Source organism: Giraffa tippelskirchi, chromosome 2 (assembly GCF_054371585.1).
Source record: "Giraffa tippelskirchi isolate mGirTip1 chromosome 2, T2T-mGirTip1v1.2.pri, whole genome shotgun sequence".
Lineage (NCBI taxonomy): Eukaryota > Metazoa > Chordata > Mammalia > Artiodactyla > Giraffidae > Giraffa > Giraffa tippelskirchi.
This window is the reverse complement of record NC_137276.1, coordinates 85,251,466-85,271,159: the sequence shown is the minus strand read 5'-3', so window position 1 is coordinate 85,271,159 and position 19,694 is coordinate 85,251,466. Positions and strand designations below refer to the sequence as shown.

The 19,694-nt window shown below is 36.3% G+C and overlaps 2 protein-coding genes across 4 annotated transcripts in view; one reads left to right on the top strand and one right to left on the bottom strand.

Annotated features, from left to right (window-relative positions):
* LOC145539796 (uncharacterized) overlaps window positions 1-19,694 on the bottom strand; it is a 634,383-nt gene that overhangs the window by 388,139 nt on the left and 226,550 nt on the right. The gene's annotated exons all lie outside the window — the stretch shown is intronic.
* The window catches only part of AGTR1 (angiotensin II receptor type 1), a 52,851-nt gene continuing 39,176 nt past the window's right edge, over window positions 6,020-19,694 (top strand). The window contains exons 1-2 of one of the 3 annotated variants that reach the window (XR_014077962.1): window positions 6,020-6,199; window positions 15,757-15,841. The gene's annotated coding sequence lies outside the window, so the exon portion shown is untranslated. Of the gene's footprint in view, window positions 6,210-15,755; window positions 15,842-19,694 lie in introns of those variants that run through there. The other 2 variants (XR_014077961.1, XM_081573948.1) reach the window with 2 other exon arrangements.

The following is a 19,694-nucleotide window of genomic DNA, read 5'->3' as shown; positions in this document are numbered from 1 at the left end:
ACCTGAATTTGTCTATATAAAATTATACCAATAGTCAGATGGAAAAGTGTTTTCAATTAAAATAAACCTATAAGGATAAGTATAAATTAACATTTGACTGCTATACTAGAAAAGACAGTACTTATTTTAAAAACCTGCTATCAGAAGATATCTTCAACCCAACCACGCCTCCGCCACCAAACTCCAAGTAATGCATATGAATGCCAATGGCATTAGTTCAATATTCATACATCATCTCCCACAATACAATTCGCTCAAATCCTGCTAATAAGTGGTTTTCGAGTCAGCTAAATATGGGCTTCTTTGCAAATGACTCCAGCATGAAAACCAGTGGAGACGGAATCCTGACAAGATGACAGCAGTTAGCAATCCAGGGGCTGCAGGTGAGTGTATCAAGTTTTACTTTTTGAACATAATTTGCCTACGTGTTAGAAAATATTCGGACTGCAGGGTCAAGCTGAAGATTCTAATTGGGCCAGGAAAAGCTTCATTCATTAGGAGTTCTCTCTGATCACTGGAGCTCAGATCAGCTATAAGTATCTCTCTCTGTCAAACACAGGCCATTCACTGATTAGGGAGGAACCTCCTGCTTGGACCAGGAATCATGCAACTCAACAGCAGGGCAGAAGTGTGCCATGAGCCAGCAGGGAGTTCTCAAGGTGGCTGTGTGCCAGAGAAGCGTCAGCCACAGTAGACAGTCTGTTATCATGACCTCTGTAGTGAGTACAGAACTGACAACATGATTATGTGAACAAACTATTTGACAGGAAAGAAGGAACCACTCACCAGAATTGAACAAAATAAGAAATATAGTGGAAAATATTTGGATTGTATTCTAAAGACAATGAGAATTTAAATCAAATTGGGACAGCTTCCTCTCTGTATCTTTCCTCAGAAAGTTAAATTCAAACACAGTTTTGCAAGTGTCATACATTTTTCTACAATTTTTATATCTGAAAACCTGTTGAGCTTTTATATGGGTCAAAATATTAATATATCCTCTTTGCCATCCTAAATACCGACCTTGCTTTTCCCAGATACTTCATTTCTAAGCATCTCCATTTTTTAGCATTTACTATATAAAACTTCCTTCTCTTAAAATTAAATTCTAGGAAATCGATCCAACTCTTAGTATGTCAGTTCCTGTATACAGAGTATGATGGATTTATTCAATATTTATTAACAATGATGTTCATATAAAAGAAACAGTCATATATTACAACTATCCAGTTGGGAATTATATTTGTGTAGCAAATAAAATATTTCATTCTTTCCTATTATCTAGCAACACTTAATTGGTGAATATAACAACCTTGTTTTTCTAGAAATTAATTCTATACAATATTGATCCATCTTCATTTACTACCTCTGACTTCATTTCTAACATTAAGAATAGCTTTGTGCCTACTACATTTCTCCTCTTTCCTCATAAGCATTAAAATAATTTTTAAAATTTAACTCATAGGGCAAAATCTAACTTTATTAAACATATTTTATTCTTTTAGAGTCTTTCAAGCCTCTACAAATGTTATCACATTTTCCAGTATTATTGGATAACATTCATTGAATAATATCCTTAAGTTCTGGTGAGTTACAGAACCTTGAAAATATTCATTCTCCATCTTTATAAATGACCCCATTTATAAGAAATGGTAAGTGGTAAGAAAACAGAAAACCTGTCTGTGCTCTATGGAATCCATAGACATGATCTATGAAGTTTAGAACTATTTTTTTAAAGCGGTGAGAGTTACAAAACTTAGAAAATAAGAGGGGTAAAGCAGTTGTTTATTCACTCTACATATCAGTTTCTGCAGTATACTATATGGACAACTGAAATAAGCCTCCTGAGACACACACCCTCATTAAAATACATGGTATTGTAAAATTCAGTTATATTTAATGAGGCTATTGACATCCCTCAATCAAGAATGCTAACAATGCTGTTTGGTTGTCATATTCATCTTTTTATATTCCTGTAAAACTAAAGTAGGGATATCAATTTCGGTAAAGTATATTGAGTAAGATAAATCCCTGTCTTATTAAAAGGATTTTTTAGACTAGTGACTGTATTTGAATATTTGGACAACATATAGAATTATTAGAATATGTAGAATTATTAGAGCTAACTTTTTTAAGCTAATATGTATTGAGTACTAACAACAGAGCAAGCTTTGTTCTATTTGCTTTACATTAATTAATTTAATCCTCATCTAACTGAATTAGGTGCTATTAATACATTTTGCTGATAAGTAAGTTAAAAGATAGGAACTTAAATAACTTGCTCAAGTTCACACAGCTAGTAAATAGAATATTGGAAAATCTTTATTTTAAGGAGAGCTGTAGATGTCAACTGTCTTGGCCTAGCTCCACTGATGTCTCTAGAGATAATGGAGAGTGGGCTCCAGGTCTCTGAATTCCAAGTTAACATATCATCCCATAAAGTCATGCTACTTTATATATTCATAAACAGTACAGGTATAGGCATACTCACAGAGTTGAAGCCATGAGGCCTTCAAGTTTAGTGTAAGCAAAAACTGTCCCCAAAAGAGGTGCCCCCCAATGTTCCTTGATCTCCAAACTGCCCCTGTGCTAAGTTCCCTGCCTTCTTGTTCATTCTACTAACTTTTTTATGGTAATTTAATTGCAATGTAAAATTTGAGCAATATAGACAAACATAAAAAGAAAATGGAATTTTAAAGCATCCATAGTTACTGCATTCTTTATTCAGAACAAACCACTGTACATATTTTAGTGACTATACATTGATTTTTTTCCATGCATATGCATGTGTATGTATATATGTATATGTGTGTGTATATGCGTGGGTATGTGTTTTACTTAATCTGGATGCATGCAAGCATGCAAAGTCACTTCAGTTGTGCCCAACTCTTTGCAAACCCATGGGCTGTAGCCCACCAGGCTCCTCTGTCCATGGAATTCTCCAGGCAACAATACTGGAGTGGGTTGCTATTTCCTTCTCCAGAGGTTCTTCCCAACCCAGGAATCAAACCCAGGGATCAAATCCAGGTCTCCTGCATTTCAGGCAGATTCTTTACCATCTGAGCCACTAGGGAAGCCCATGCAACAATCCTATAGCATTGTGTATATATATATATGTGTGTGTGTGCGCACACACACACACACACACACACACATATATATATATGTAATATACATTATACTTCTGAGAGTACCAACTTACCTATTATCTTGTAAAATTGAATTCTGGTGTTATCTTTTTTCTTTAATCTCTGATGCTTTTATAGGTGAAAAAATGTATCGTTTTGCTTTAAATTTCATTTTTATTACTTTGAAGAGTAAACAGTTTTTCATGTTTATTGGGCACTGTACTTTTTCCCATGTCCTGTTGCATTTTTATTCCAAACTGAGTCTTTCTTGAAAGATCTATTATCTGACATGAGCCTAGCTCTGGCCTTAGCAGCAGTGAGGCTCTGCATTCTGCTTCTGCTCACCTAGCATTTCAACAGCCCACTGCCCTTTCCTTCTGTGTTCCCACTTCCAGCCTCATGCTGATGGTTCACTGATTCTGCCTCACATGACATATATAGAGAAGAAAGAGGAAAAAGCCCCCTCCTTTGTCCACTGTATGAGAAGACTTTATTTATGCAAAATTTCAAATTTTAAATACCAGAAAAAAATTAATCATCAGAAGGATATCAAGAGGTTTCTCTCTCTTTTTTAGAGCATCAAAAATATGTCAACATGACCCTGATGGGCATGGAAAACAGCCAGTTACTCACTGAAAATGACTGCCAATTTATTAAGCACTTTACTATGTACCAGGCACAGTATCTGAAGCTTTTATATATACACTTTCTCTTAATCCTAACAAGAATTTCGAGAACATTATTACTCTATATATTTTAAAAATCCATATCAGAGCATAAATTCGTGTATGAGGCTAACAAGCAGCAAAGCTGGGTTCAGCTTAAGTGTTGGGTGTTTAAACCATCCTATTTCTCAGCTGATTCAGCACAATAATAATGATGCCATTAATTTCTTGGAATCTTGTCCTTCTCATCTGCTTGTGTCTGATGATATAACATTCCATTGAGTCAACCCCACCCTTTTGAGAAGTTTCACCCAAAACAACTGACTCTGTAACAAACTTCCAGTTCTCAAAACTATGATCATATCTAAAATCAAGGTGGAATTTAGTACAGGTGTGACTATGGTTAATGATTTATAGCACTAAATACATTTGAAAAACATAAAGCTCTCCTGATTCTTAAAACAATAATCACAGGAACATCTCCTAATATCACTTACAGACTCCGGGATTTGTCACCTACTTTTGGCTTTTCTACAAAAAGTCTTAGGATAAATGATTCCAAATGTCTGTGATATCATGAGACAAGTTGTAGTCCTCCAACTTTGTTCATTCTCAAGATTATTTTGACTATTATGAGTCCCTTGTGCTTTCCTAAATTTTAGGATCACCCTGTTAATCTCTTCAAAGACAACTTGTTCAGATTTTGATATACTTGTGTTTACTCTGTATATCACTTGCAGATTATTGCTATTTTAACAATATTGTCTTCCAACGCATGAACATGGAATGCCATTCCATTTATTTAGGTCTAATTTAATTTCTTTCAACAATATTTTCTGTTTTCAGAGTATAATTTTTGCATCCTTTTATTAAATTTATTCCTAAATAGTTTAATATTTTTGATCTATGGTGAATGCAGTTTTTTCTCAATTGTATTTTTGATTGCTCATTGCTGACATACAGAAATACAACTGATTTCGTATACTGCTCTTGTATCATGAAGCCTTTCTGAACTTGTTTATTAGCGTTAACAGCTTTTTAATTGATTCCTTAGGACTCTCTAAATAGAAGACCATGCTATCTGCATATAAAAATTGTTTCATTTCCTTTCTAATCTGGATGCTTTTCACTTCTTTTTCTTGCCTAATTGCCCTAGCTAGAACCTCTAGAACAATGTTTGATAGATATGTGGAAAGCAAAGAACTTTGTCTTTTTCCTGATCTTAGATGCAAAAACATTATTTTTCAACATTAAGCATGATGTTAGTGAGTTTTCACAGATAGATTTCATAGTTTGAAGAAATTCCTTTCTATTCTAGTTTGCTGAATGATTTTATCATAAAAAGTGTTAGATTTTGTCAAATGCTTTCTAGCTTATTAAGCTTATCTTGTGGCTTTTGTCCTTTATTCTGTTGATATGGTATATTATAACAATTGATTTTTGATAAACTAACCTTGCATTTCTGGGATAAATCTCACTTGGTCACGGTGTATAATCCTTTTAATATATTACTAGATCTATTTGCTAATATTTCGCTGAGGATTTTTGTCTACATTCATCAGGGAGATTTTCTCCTCATCTCTCATCTTGTTTTGGTATAAGGGTGATACTGACCTCATAGTGTGGGTTGTAAAGGGATAATCTCTCTCCTTCTTCGGAAGAATCGATAAAGAATTTATATTAATTATTCCTTAAATATTTAGTCATATTTTGTTTTGTTTTTTAACTTTTTACACTTTTAAAAATGTAACTCCAGAAGAAGGAAATGAATGTCCACCCTTTCACTTTGTAACAACTCTGAGATTAATCTATGGCAGCGATCTTTGATCAACAATGGTATTATCAAAGTTTGAGCTACATCCAGGGACGAGAAAGAAGCTCCCTAATTCATCTTTAAAAGTTTCCCAAGTTTAAAAAGAAAAAAAGTGGAGGAACCTGGATCTTGGTGTAAATGACTGGTCCTGCACCCTCGGCTCTCTCACCTTTCTCCACTCCCTCCCCCGATGCCGGATTCAGTGCTAGGTACTCGCAGATCTAGTAAGTGACATCGGGGATGACTGTGGCATCATCCCGCTTCCGTCAGCATCTGGAGAGGAAAGGGGGTTGGGCCGAGAGGGTCTCCCGGGCGGGGCGGAGGAGGAGGGAGTGCAAAACACAGCCTCGCCCCTGGAACCCTCGAAGCAGCAACGCCCCTCGCTATAAATGTGGAGCTGCCTCGGAGAGGACGATTCCAGCGCCAGTCAGCCAAGGGCCTGAGGCGACTGAGCGCCCGGGCAGACGCGCGACTAGCAGCTCTGCCGACCGGAGACGGCGATCCATGTGGAGTAACCCAAACGGACCCCGGGAGTGAGGGTGAACCCTGAACCGGCGCCGCCCGCTCGGCCCGACGCCGGCGCAGCGTCCCGAGTGAGTGCGGGTGAGTGGCGCGGACTGCCCCGCCAGCTTGGGGGCTGGGGGCGGGGGCAGTTTCGTGCCAAGGTGTCAGCTGCGGGCGCGGTGCCGGGAGGCTCTCGGGGACGGTGGCGAGAGCGAGCTAAGTTCCAGCCGGCGCCCACTGGGAGCTTGAGGACCTTCCTCAAATCAGATGTGGGAAGAAGCGAACTGATCTTGTTTGCCACATGCCCCAGACATTTCATTCTGAACTGACCAAACTCTGTCGAGCACAATTGAGGAATCTGCAGAGATGGGATGTAACCAAGAAACTTTCTTCCCGAGGCTTTTAGCTAACTCATGTCTTTAAACTGTGATCTGAGCACATGACTCCGCAAGGCGGGAGTCCCTTTAAAAGCTGTGCCACTTTAAAGGCGTACTTGATTGTCCCCACACTCTGCTAACCAGGCCAGCCGCGCACCAGCAAGGCTCACCTCCCCACCACCCCTCTTTACAAACGATAACACTGGGTCCTTGGCCCAGGATGCCAAGTCCGCATCGAATTAACTGCGGAGAAGGAAAACGGGGCTTCTCCACACACGCCAATCCCCACAGCCCTGGGCAGAGCACGTTTGTCACTGAGGGGGATTTTAGGAGAAATTCTTCTGCTTCCAAGACCAAACAGAACCTCTTACTGACGCCTTCCCTTCATACACCCCTCTACCTAGCACTCCATTCTCCAGTTCTCTTAACTGTCCAGCCCGATCTATCCACAGTGCCAGATGCTTTGTCTCCAGAAGAGTCTCCTGCCCTGAGCTATTGAACACATCGCAGGCCTCTTAACCTGATCTTTCTTTGCTGATGGCTTAAGAATTAAACACCCACGAGTGGCCCTCTGGAGCTCTCTCTTCTTGGTAAAAGTTTGGGTGCTCACTTTCCCTTGGGATCACATTTTCCACCTGGCTACTTCTAGTGTCACTCCTGGAAGAGAGTTACAATGAGGCAGGGAGGAAATCTGGCACCCTGCTGTCCTGTTTTATGACTTTTTTGAACAACCTCTATCTCCTCTTCAAGTTGCTGTCATCCCCAACATGATTCTCTTGGTAGTTATACCACCCTGGGTCTCCAAGGCTTATTCTCCTTAGCAGAATCTGTAACACCTTTATAAGTCTCCTTTAAAAAGGAAACTGCCTATTTCCCTTGTTGCCTGCTAGTGTTTGCCTAGCTCTCAAGGCCCCACCACATGGATAATCTCTCTGGAGGCTGTGGTGGATTCCAACACCCATCTGGAAGACAGTGCGGGGGGAAGGAAGCACAGAGGCAAGGAAGCCTAGAGAGCTGGGAATGGAGACTCCCACATAACTGGCCATGTGCTGTTAGAGTTATTTCACAACTCGTACCTCAGGTCCCTCTGGTGATAAAATTCCTAGATTCCTTTTGTTTCCTAGTTATTGCTTTAAAAAATGAAGTCTAAAATAATAACCCTTTTAGCCCATGTTTGTGCTCCGCAAAACTGTCTAAATAGCTCTCCTGGTAAATTATCTGCTCTGGAAAATCATTAGGTCCAAGTGTCCATCCCCTAGATTACAGTTGACAGTTTCTACAACCTGGCTTAAGGCTCAGGGAGTGGCCTCAAGTTGCTGGATCTCAACACTTTGCTAAAGTTTTCATGATTGGTAGTTTCTAGTCCATTATCTACTCTATTGCACACACCCCCTCTTTTTTCTTCCTAATTTCCTTATTTTTTGTGTCTATCATGAGGCCTTGATTTCTATCTCAGTTCTTCTTTGATCTTAAACTGAATCAACTGTCCCATCATCCAACCCAAAAGAAAGCTGGTTTGCTTCCACTGACGCCAAAGGGAGACAAGTTTTATAAAGTGTCTTCCAGTCGCTCTTGCTTTGGCAATGCTCTGCATCCCAAGAGCTCTGAGCTCAAATCTCTGCTAACCCCCTCTTACCCTGCTTTAGTGCTCAAACTGTGACTTTGTGAATTGTTCAGGTTTTTTCTTTGTTTTTTCTTTTCCTACTTTGAGTAAGAGTTGTGTGTGTGTGCTGGTATACAATTTGGGGTTATTTTGCTGCTGCTGCTTATTACTGTTGTTGTTGTTACTATGACTAATTCTTGTCCTGTGCTAGATGAAAAATAATGAAAGAAAATTTGCTGCTTACCCAAAGCCCAGGTAAAATACTTGAGAGTTTCTCGGGTAGCTCAAATAGTAAAGGATCTGCCTGCTATTTAAGGGACCTAGGTTCAATCCCTGGGTCGCGAAGATCCCCTGGAGAAGGGCATGGCAACCCACTCCAGTATTCTTGCATAGAGAATTCCATGGACAGAGGAGCCTGGCAGGCTACATACAGTCCATGGGGTCTCAAAGAGTTGGACACAACTGAGTGAGTTACACATTCACACATTCAAAAAGGAGTTTGAAACTCACAGTTATAATGCATGATTCACGTCTCCTATAGTTTTATCTGTGCTGTCCTTTTTATGCAGCTGACAGTTGCTGTGTTTTGTTTTCAAGTTTTCAAATTTGATACAGGAACCAAGATCAAGACCCATCGCACTTAGATGTTTTGGCTGCTTGATGCAGGCTCCCGGTCTTTTGCCCCAAGCTCACTAGTTTACTTAGTCCTTTTCCTGCTCAGTCATGACTGAGTAATGCCAGAGTCTCTCAGAGCAGGCTGAAAAATTAAGAATTTTATTTAGAAGTTTGAAGTACATCCAAGTGTTGTGAAAATTAAAAAGCTGTTTTGAAGACAGACTGTAGCAAATAAACAAATGCAGAGCCAGAGCAATAAAATATAAGGAAGTATCCAAGTATAAAAAAAGTAACCAAACACTTTTCACCCATGTTATCTAGCAAACTGGAAAAATCAGCTTCTTAACCCATCTTTACTGGAAAGTATTATTATTTTCTTCAAAATGATTATAAATTTTCTCTTTCAAAATTGTCTGAAGTCATTGGATAATACGGTTTATGTGTCTTTTCTCATTAGTGTCTATTAAAACAGTACACTAAAGCTTCCACAGCAAAGGTAAATTTTGTTCCATTTTCCGCCTAAATTTAGCTATCACTTTACATTTTTTATTTTTAATCACAGTATGAATTTCAGCTGTGAAAAATCAACTTTTCAATGGCTTAAAATACAAAGTGATCTTAAATCTAGAAGTATCTGTACGGATTTAAGGTAATAGGCAAATGATTTGGCAAATTACTACTATCATCCTATTAAAGCTCTAAAATACATCTAAAATAAATCACAGCAAAAAAACATTTCTAAAGAGTTATAAATTTGCCAGATGATTTGTTTGGTGGTTACTTTAATAACATACTTGACAATTAGAAAACAAAATATATGTTTAGAACAATCATAACATGACAAATGAATCTTAGCTGTGATTGTATTAACATTAAAAGTTTTCTATCTGATTTTGATCCTTTTTCTTCATAGCAGATGATCACTGTGGGAAAATTTCCTTGACTATGAAAACCAAAATTTCTTTCAAAATATTTTACTATCAAAGAATGTATATATATATATATGCTAGAAGTAAGTGTCTAGAATCTGCCAGTTATCATTTGATTTTCCTTCCTATAGTCAAGAATATTTTAAATTGTGTTGCCCATTTACTTTTCTAACACAAATTGGAAAAATGGGTAAGAAATAGGTATGCTTTATTTTTCATAGTCTAAATCCCAATTCTACATGCCCTTAATATTTAAAATCATAGCATTAATAAGCATTCAGTTTGGGTCAAGTTTTATGGGACTTCTTGTTCTCTTCATATAATCAAAGCTGCTTTGTTCTTCATCAGATGATGTTAAAATCTCACTCAGATCAATGAATAAAAGTACTTTAATTACATAGTTCACTTTAGAGTAAGAATACTGAAGAATACACATTTGATTCTGTCCTTTTTTAATAGAATAATTGTAACAATATACTGTAATAAAAGCTATATGGATATGATTCTGTACTTTTAAAGAGAGTTAATGATTGCTAATTTCCTCTTTAATTTTCTTTAGTTATTTCTTATTTTAATCAAAGCTCCTCTTATCTGCCTTGGAAAAGGAAGAATTATATGTATGAAATATATCAACAATAGTAGAAGATACTTACTGAGGGAATGCAATGGATCTAAGAGATATCAGGTCCTGAGGACACACCAAAGTATAAAAATGGTCTTTGTCCTAGAGAGATGTTGGTCAAGCTAAGTACACATTTAGATATAGGTCTCGCCAGTCATCTTAATGCCGCTGGGGTAGGAAGCCATTTAAAAACAACCCTCTCGTCCTTCTACCTTTCAGACTGGGTGGAATATCTAATGTGGTTACAGGTTTGATTCTGGCCCCTTCCATAATAATCACCACAACTTTCCTTTCCCCGTGGGGTTTTAACTCCTTTAATAGTATGCACCACACCCAACTGCAACCTTGTATTCTATTATTAAAGTCACTTTCTTGCCTGTTTGTCTGATTTTGGCTTAATTTGTGGAAAACATTAAATACATTTTCAGATCCTTATATTGTAGAAATGTTAGAAACCTTTCCTATTACAATAAAATGACTTAAAATTGTTGCTTTAGTCTTACTAATGGAATAACTAAGCATTAATACAATTGCTTTAAATCTAAAGCTTTAAGTCTAAGGCAAGGGACCTCCAATTAAAATAAATAAATTTAAAAAAATAAGGCAAAGGAAAGGTAAAGAATAAGAAAAAGAGCTATGAAAAAAAAATTAAAAGTTGAAATATCAAAGCAGTGGTTCTTCAGGCACCAAAAAGCAGGTAAGGCAAGCATATGAAAATCACCTGGGAAGTATTTTAAATCTGTACATATTGTCTGCACTTCCCCCTTTTCTCCTTTCCCCATTTCTTCCCTATTGAGAACCACCATTCTATCACAAATTAGAAGCAACTATTCATCATTACTTCAGGTGTCAAGGTCCCCAGACTAGCATCATGAGTATCACTTGGGAGCTTATTAGAAATTCAGACTCTCAGACCCCACCTGGACCGACTGAATCAGACTCTACATTTTAGCAAGATCTTCACATGATTCAAAAGGACTTTAAAGCTAGAAAAGCACAAGTGACAGTACCTCTGGCTTGCTCAAATGATTACCTAGAGGCTATTTTCTTGGCTTTTTAATAAAATAACATTTTTAACAAAACTAACATTTATTGAGCATATATAATGTGCCAAACAGTGTTCAGCCTTTCAATACTGTTTTTTATTTAATCCTCACAACATCCCTATATAATAGTCACTGCCTCATCCCCATTTTATAGATAGGGATACTGAGTAATAATGCGATAAGCAGCTTACCCACATTTGGTAACCGTTAGAGTCAAGATTTGAACACAATTTTGATTCTGTGCTCTTTGTTGCCACCCACACTGTCTGCTCTACATTAGGCTGCCTGTTTTTTAAGACCAATTAATTATTGGACCAATTAATTATTTATTAATTATTGGATAATTATTGGAAAGTTATAATTGGAAATCAAGTTCTGTTTTCCTCATAGAAAAAAGCAAGATCTATAACATTTTCCTATCACCTTACCTTTAACTTCAATAATGAGAAATTCTAGGAATTCCTTCTTTAGTTGGAAAACAAGTAAGAAAACTATGATAGTTCATAATTTAAAACTTAAGATTTGATATCTCTATTTTCCCAAAACTTACCTGAAATTTATCTTTTTTACCTTTGTGTTCTGATGAACTTTTTAAAAAAGTTCTTGAGTTGAATAACCCATATCCTACATATATAAACTGTTTATCTTTCCAACTCAAATTATATATCACTCTTTCAGGTTTTAATATAAACATATTTATCTATAAGCATAGTTTTAATATAAACACATTTATCTATAAGCATAGTTTCTAAAACTTTAGTTGAATGTAATACTAATCAGTCAGTCTGCAAACAAGGGTGCCTTATTTTAAGCCAGTGACTCCTCAAATGATGAGTCTCTGAAAAATTTTTCCCAGTGCATATAGACTCTCTGCGAGCTGTCAGTTGGATTGGGTCAAATGTCTGTTGTTTTGACAGGGGCTCATTGATGTGGGTCAAACACCAAGGTGAGTTCTGTGCTCCCTGTGATCATGTTTGAGAGGAGAGGTATGTCAACAAAACTGAGCAGCTACGATTTTCTCTGTGATAAAGGGACATCCTTGGAAGACAGAATGTCACCAGCTGCTTAGATCTAGAACTTTCGGCAGCACTAATAGCACAGTGTCTAACTTGTAAGTTATAGATGAGGGCAAAAATCAACCCAGGGATGCCATAAACCCAAGTGGTGAGGGCTCAAAAGGAAACTTGTGCCCAGGAGACATCCTGCATACTAGCAGGCAGAGTTTCTTAGTGCTGATCAATGATAAAGTACCAGTGATTCTCTTGTGACTCTTTACAGTCCAGCGTCTCACTAGCCCCAAATAGTTGTGAGTGTGGCTGAATTTAGTCAGCACTAGGTTTTTTTTTCTAAATAAACTGGAAAAAACAAAAAACAAAAACCTCACAGCATTTCTTCTAAACTTCATCCATTTACAATTTCATCATCATATATGCTTTTCTTCACTTTTGGACTCAAACTCTTCTTGTTATACAATTCAGATGCATCTTACATACTTGTAAATTACGTGGTATGCTGCTAGAACAAGAACGTTCCATTAACCCAGCTTTAATCATCTAATTCTCCTTCTATTCAAATGATGTCATGTCACATAAAATACATTGTCCCATGATGTCTTCCAGCACTTAACCTTCATACAGTTAATTGCTGCCACTTTATCAGGAAGGGAAAATAATCTGATGTGATTCCTACGTGATAATTTCCTGACTGTATTCTAGCGTTTGATCTACTGGGTTAACAGAGTGGATTTTTGTGAGAAATACAAATCTATTCTTTTAAATTCCCATTACTTTAAGCCATATGATGGAATATTATACAGTCATTGTGTATTTTATATGTATATATTTTAAAATACCTAATGACAAGGAAAGATAATCACAAGTGAATACAGCAGTGTATAAAATATAAATCCAATGAGAGAGAGAGAGAGTGTGTGTGTGTGTGTCTTTGATAGATTCTTGTCAAGGTGCCATTAATGTCTTATTTGGGTCATTGGTGTTCTAATGAAAATAGTTTAGTTACACTAGCACTGATTTGAGAGCAAAATCACTTAGAGATGTTTTAAATGCCTGCATATTTGCAGAACAGATAAGAAACACTAGGCAAAATATATAACAAATCTTTAAAGCTTTTGAGGATTATTAAGATCAAGGCTAAGATCAAAGGTGACTTTTCTTTCCCCTTTTTTGGCATGTGCTTTTAGACTTTCCTATCAGGAGCCTCTGTTCATCCTTTTTGTTTATCTTGGAATTTCTTTTCCTTTCCTTCTAACTCACTCTAGATTTCAGATCATAGACAACCACCATTAACCCTCTGGAGAATGATCCTGGCAAGTCAACCCTGTCTCTATTTTTTTTCCCTAAGGTACACTAGAGCCCTATAAAAGTTCACAGATTTTACACCAGAGTGGCATTTTATAGGAAAAAATAACTCATGGGAAAATTTTTGCTATGACAAAAAAACCACCAAAAAATAAGTTAAAAATATATTCTTCTAATGCCAAAATTCGTGTACGTTGTTGCTAGGGAAAAAAAAACCCTCTACACAGTCTTCTTGAGTAATTCATTAACTTTAAACAATTTCTTACTTAAAAAAATCCCCAAACCATAATGAAAAATATTGATGAATTTGGCTACATAAAAAAATTAAAATGGTTGTATAGTAAAAAGCACCAGAAACAAACACAAAAGATAAACAGGAACTTAGGAAAGCTATTTGCCACACAGTACATGTAAAATGCCAATTTTTGACATGAGCTTTTTAAAACGAGAAACAATGAACCCAATGGAAAGATGAGTGAAGGCCATAACTAGGCAAACTAGTGGAAGAATAACTGCAAAAAATAAGAAAACAAAAAGAAGCTCAACCTCATTCACAACCAAAAAAATGTAAACCAAAATAAATATATATTATTCACTTATCAGACTGAGAAAAAAATGTAAAATTTTATACAAATCAGATTTTTGGTATCTTGAATTCATATAGCCATTATAGAGGACATTTTGTAAGTATTTTCCAAAAACCTAGAGTGTATAAACAATTCGTATTGACAGTTATGTTTGGAATTTATTCTACCAGTATAATCATATAAGTACAAAAATATATATGTATAAATATGATCATTGAGGCTTTTTTACATCCAAAAAAGGGAAATAGAAAAAAAAAAACCTTAAGGCCCATGATGTGTGCTGAGTCACTTAGTTGCGTCTGACTCTGCAACCCCACGGACTATAGCCCACCAGGCTTCTCTGTCCATGGGATTTCCCAGGCAAGAATATTGGAATGGGTTGCCATTTCCTCCTCCAGGTGATCTTCTCCACCCAGAGATTGAACCTGCATCTCCTGAGTCTTCTGCATTGGCAGGCAAATTCTTTACCTCAGAGCCACCTGGAAAGCCCCCAAGGCCCACTATAGGGACTGATTATATCAACTATCATATTTCAGTGCAGTGAATAGAATACTATATAGCTATCAAAATGAGTGAGATAGATTCGTGTATCTGATGTAGAAAGTTCTGTGAGCCATATTACTGTTTGTTGTTTTTTTTTAAAGGAAAGCAAAGTACAGAACATATAATGCATAAAATGAGAAACCATGGATATACACATTTACATGCATGGGTGCACTTTTTTTAAAGTTCTAAAGGGTATATAAAAAAATTATTAGTAGTATGTATCTCTGGGAAGTAGATCTGGAGAGATAATTAGAGAATTAAGAGATGTGTACTTTTACTTTATACATTTCCATAACTAGGCACTTGTACCACATACATATATTACTTCTATGAAAAATTAAAACAGAAAAAAACTTTTAAAGGGATTTCTTTTCAAAATTATGTTATACAATAACACTTGTATAAGCTTTATATGAAAAGAATTATATATCACACTACCTACCATGTGTAAAACAGAATCACACTGCCATGCTATAAAGCATAGGGAGCTCAGCTCATTGCTCTGTGGTGACCTGGATGGGTCAGATGGAGGGGTGTGGGTGAGCAGGAGGTCCAAGAGTGAGGGGGATATATGTATACACATAAATTACTCACTTCATTGTACAGCAGAAACTAACACGATGCTGTATAGCAATTATACTCTAATAGTCATATATTAAAGTTTGTTAATTCACAAGTAAAAATCTAATCTATAAGGATGTTTCTTATATTTAGTAGTTATGCCTTAGAAATTGCATTATTGTTGACCCCAAAACTCTTTTTATCCTTCTCTAGCATTCATCTACAAGGGTGTGAGGGAAGATGTTGACTATAATTAGGATGAGGACGAGGTCCCTTGACAGACGGTCACCCAGTACAGCTAAGTCTGTATAAGGAAAAATATGTTCTTGATGTTGACAGATGGCTTCATTCCATTCAAAAACATTCTTAAGATGTAGTGTTAATGCTTAATAAAATTGTGACCGTTTTTAGTGAATCACTTAATCTTTCTTTTTCTTTCCAGATTTGATATATGATAAGCTGATCTAAAATGACTGAGGTTTTATCTGACTAAGTCATTGAAGCCATCCCAGAAGGTCTGCATCCAGGTAAATGTCTTACATCTATAACATTGTATCTGTCAGTAATTTTCTCCTATGTGTCAACAGTGAAGGTAGCACAAAAAGCCACACAGAGGATTATCAGGTGACAGAAACAGGAAGCAGTGGAAAAGAATGACATTCTTAGCCCATTCCTTCCAATATATAAAGAACATATATATTATTAATAATATGAATTTATTTTTTTAAGATTTTTTTGATGTGGACCATTTTTAAAGTCTTTATTGAATTTGTTACAAGATTGCTTCCATTTCATGTTTTGGCTTTTTGGCCCCAAGACATGTGGGATCTCCGCTCCCCGACCAGGGATTGAGCCTATACCCTCTACAACAGAAGGCAAAGTCTTAACCACTGGACCACCAGGGAAGTCCCCCTAGCATGATTTTAAGTATAAACAGTGTTAGAATTAACAAGATATTCATGTATTCATGATAAACCATGTGAGAGATTTGCAACCCCTTGGCAGGGATCTCCTCATGGTCATAGGTGACTGTTCTGAGCAGTGCTTTTTATGTGATGTAGGGCTTTAGGACGGACAGGAGGGAAATGACCATGCTCTCTCATCAGCCACCAAACGGGCAACTGGTGCTCTGTGATCCCAAGATCTCACTTCTTGAGGCATATGTCTGAAGACTATAAACCCTGAAACTACCTATTCCTGTTCAGAAAACCCAAATGTCTTCGAGTTTCCTTCTTACAAAAGTCTCCCTTACTCCAATAAGGTATAGGAAAAAGGTCTCTGAAACTGGGTACAGAGGTACCCTTTAATTCCCAAGCAGTTTAACCCTGGTAGACATAAGCCCCGTGGAGTCACACAGCGGGGCATTCTACTCAGAACCTCAGAGAGCAGCTAAGGGGGTGCTCTGTCGGTTCAACTCCTATCACACAGACTGTACGATATTTTTCATAAAAAGACTCCTTGATTTACCCAGCTAGCAGGATTTTTTTCTCCTGACATAAACTCAGCTCAAAGAACAAACCCTCGGCTTCCCAAATTAACAGGGGAGACATTCTCTAGTTCCTCCAAGGAAAATGAAAAGAGTAGCTTGAATGTGAATGTGTCATGGCTGGATTTTATCAAAGTAGAAGGTAGATAAGATAGGTGGTGGGTGGGCAGACATATGTTAGAGGTAACTAGTCTTTTTGATTGACAAGTAGGAAACACTTGCTGGAAGGCAGTCCACAGTGGTGTTAGAAAACTATTTAGGACTGCTTTAATCTTGGAAGACAAAAATAGTAACGTTCTGCAGAGTTCTGCCACTGGAAATCTTTAGGGGTTTTTTTGTGAGGTGTAGTTGAAACTTAGGAAGCTGGGCTATGTACATTTTCAGCAAAAATCCAGCTCTGGGAAAATATATTAAAATATATGTCCCAGTTAGGAAGATACCAAAACTAGAAGCTTTCTTTTACATCCTAAGAGTACTGAACAGAAGGAGCTCTTTACATATTCACCCCCTCAGCCTTAAAGCAGAAGAATCAGGATAATAATACAGGGGGGTTCCTCCTGGAAATGATCCTTAGCCTTTCCTCCTGTATTTTGGAAGCCCCTAAGTTTCTGATTAACATTCACACATTTGTAGTAAAACTTTCCAAATAACTACAACATTTTGCTTACAAACAAGAAAACACTGAAGAAAAACATCCTGTACAATGTTAAACTTTTTCAGACCTTTAAGTTTCAGATGAATGAGCAAAAACATGCTTAATTCTAAGAAGTTATTTTCCACTGAAGAACTAACATCATACAGTTCTTCCACTAACTAGCAACTTTGCCTTTGGAAGAATCTCCAAGCCCCGTCCCACCCCATGGTCATTATGCTGCTGCTGCTGCTAAGTCGCTTCAGTCGTGTCCGACTCTGTGCGACCGCATAGACAGCAGCCCACCAGGCTCCTCTGTCCCTGGGATTCTCCAGGCAAGAATACTGGAGTGGGTTGCCATTTCCTTCTCCAATATTATATTGAAATACAAAAAATGTTTTCCAAGGGCCTTCTGAACTTTGTATTGTCACTTTAAAACTTTCATCAACTTACAACTACAGAACTTTGATCTTTTATTGATTTAAACCAGTAATGTGTAAACAGCATTTCAGAGCTTGTTTTATATTGTAGAAACAAAAATACTTAGGCTGAAACCTACTTATGATAAATGGGAAAACATGGTTAATACATATAAAAGAATAAAAACATTCAGGGGCTTAAAATCTATGGTAATAATCTGCCCCGTGTAGCTGTTTACATTAATTATAAATGCAATTAAAAACTGAGTTCCTCAGTGATACTAGCCACATTTCAAGTTCTCAATAGACACATGTAGGTAGTGGCTACTATACTGAATAGCACAGATATAGAACATTTCTATCATTATGGAAAGTTCTACTAACTAGACAGTGCTATTATAAAGAAATTATTAATAATGCAGTAGACTTCCATTGCTACTTGGTAAGAAAGTTTTGGGCTCTTTTATATGTCTTTGGAAATTTTTAAATATTTTTTAAATGCTAATTTTCTTAGCTATAGTTTATCTGGTATATGGCTCTCACAAGGCCCTTTTCTCTTTTCTATTTATCTGCATATTAAGATATGTGGAATTAAATGTCTTACCTAAATATTTATATAAATATTTTATGTATTCTTATAAAATTAGAGGTTTTTGTTTTCTTAAAAATTGCAAAAAGTGGTACACATAGTTATGTTGACCTAATATATGGCTGTTGGCTTTTTTACCTGAATCACTGATGTCTCCAAGTAAGCAAAACTAGAAAAGATGTAGGATCATTTTTAAAGGCCAGTATTTTTTCTTTGTTCTTTATATTCTGTAAGATTTTATTTCTCCTACAATGATAGATGGGTCTCAATCATACCGACTTTACTAAAGCTTTATTTTTTTAAGCAACTGAAGAACCAAAGAAAATACCTATTAGATCATTTATTTCCATGTCATTTATGGAAATGTGTAATATATTAATAGTCTCTAGATTTTCAACTTATTGTATAACAAGGAATAATAGCTTGTTTATAATTTTAATTAATACAATCACCCCCTTTTACAGTGTATATTAAAACTTCTTATTCACCATTGTTCCTCTACCATCATTTAACATCAGTTTCAATTATTTTCCAGTCACTTATATCTAGTAGTTCAATTAAATTTGGTTCCTGGACTAATGGTTATATGTTACATAAGGCAAGAAATTAAAAGCAAATTTATCTTTGAGTCATTGAAGCATCAAGGATTTGAAATAGCTATATAACTATCTATGAAAAAGACATAACTACCTAGCCAATACTCCTTTACACATTTAATAGTATCATTTTTCAGTGAAAGCATAAATAATAGAGGTGTAGACCCAGTTTTGAATTGTTAAATTTGAATCTAAATCTTACCAATGAAAAAAAGGCAGAGTAAAGGTTAGCTGTCTGTAGAGTTTTTGTTTTTTTTAATAAACCAAAAAATAGCTTTTCTTTACATAATAACAGGTTTACTGTAAATAACCTATTATCCATATAGTTTATTCATAGTAACATTTGTCCTAGGTTTAAATAATATAGCTAGATATGCACAGCATATAACTATATAGGAGATTCTAATTTAAACTGGATTACTATTAATATTTTTAATAATTAAAAGAGCTCAGAGAACTAGCCTCTAAATTTCATGGTTTGGTTTTGCTGGCAGGAAGCACTTTTCACAGTACTAGAAGTACGGTCATTCTCTCCCTTCAACTAGGTAGGCATTCCTTTTAAGACTCTTAAAATGATTTAGATATATGAGTCATTTTTTTAAATTCAGGGAATATCTAAAATATCTCAGAATGTAATAGTACAGTACAAACTTGGCAGA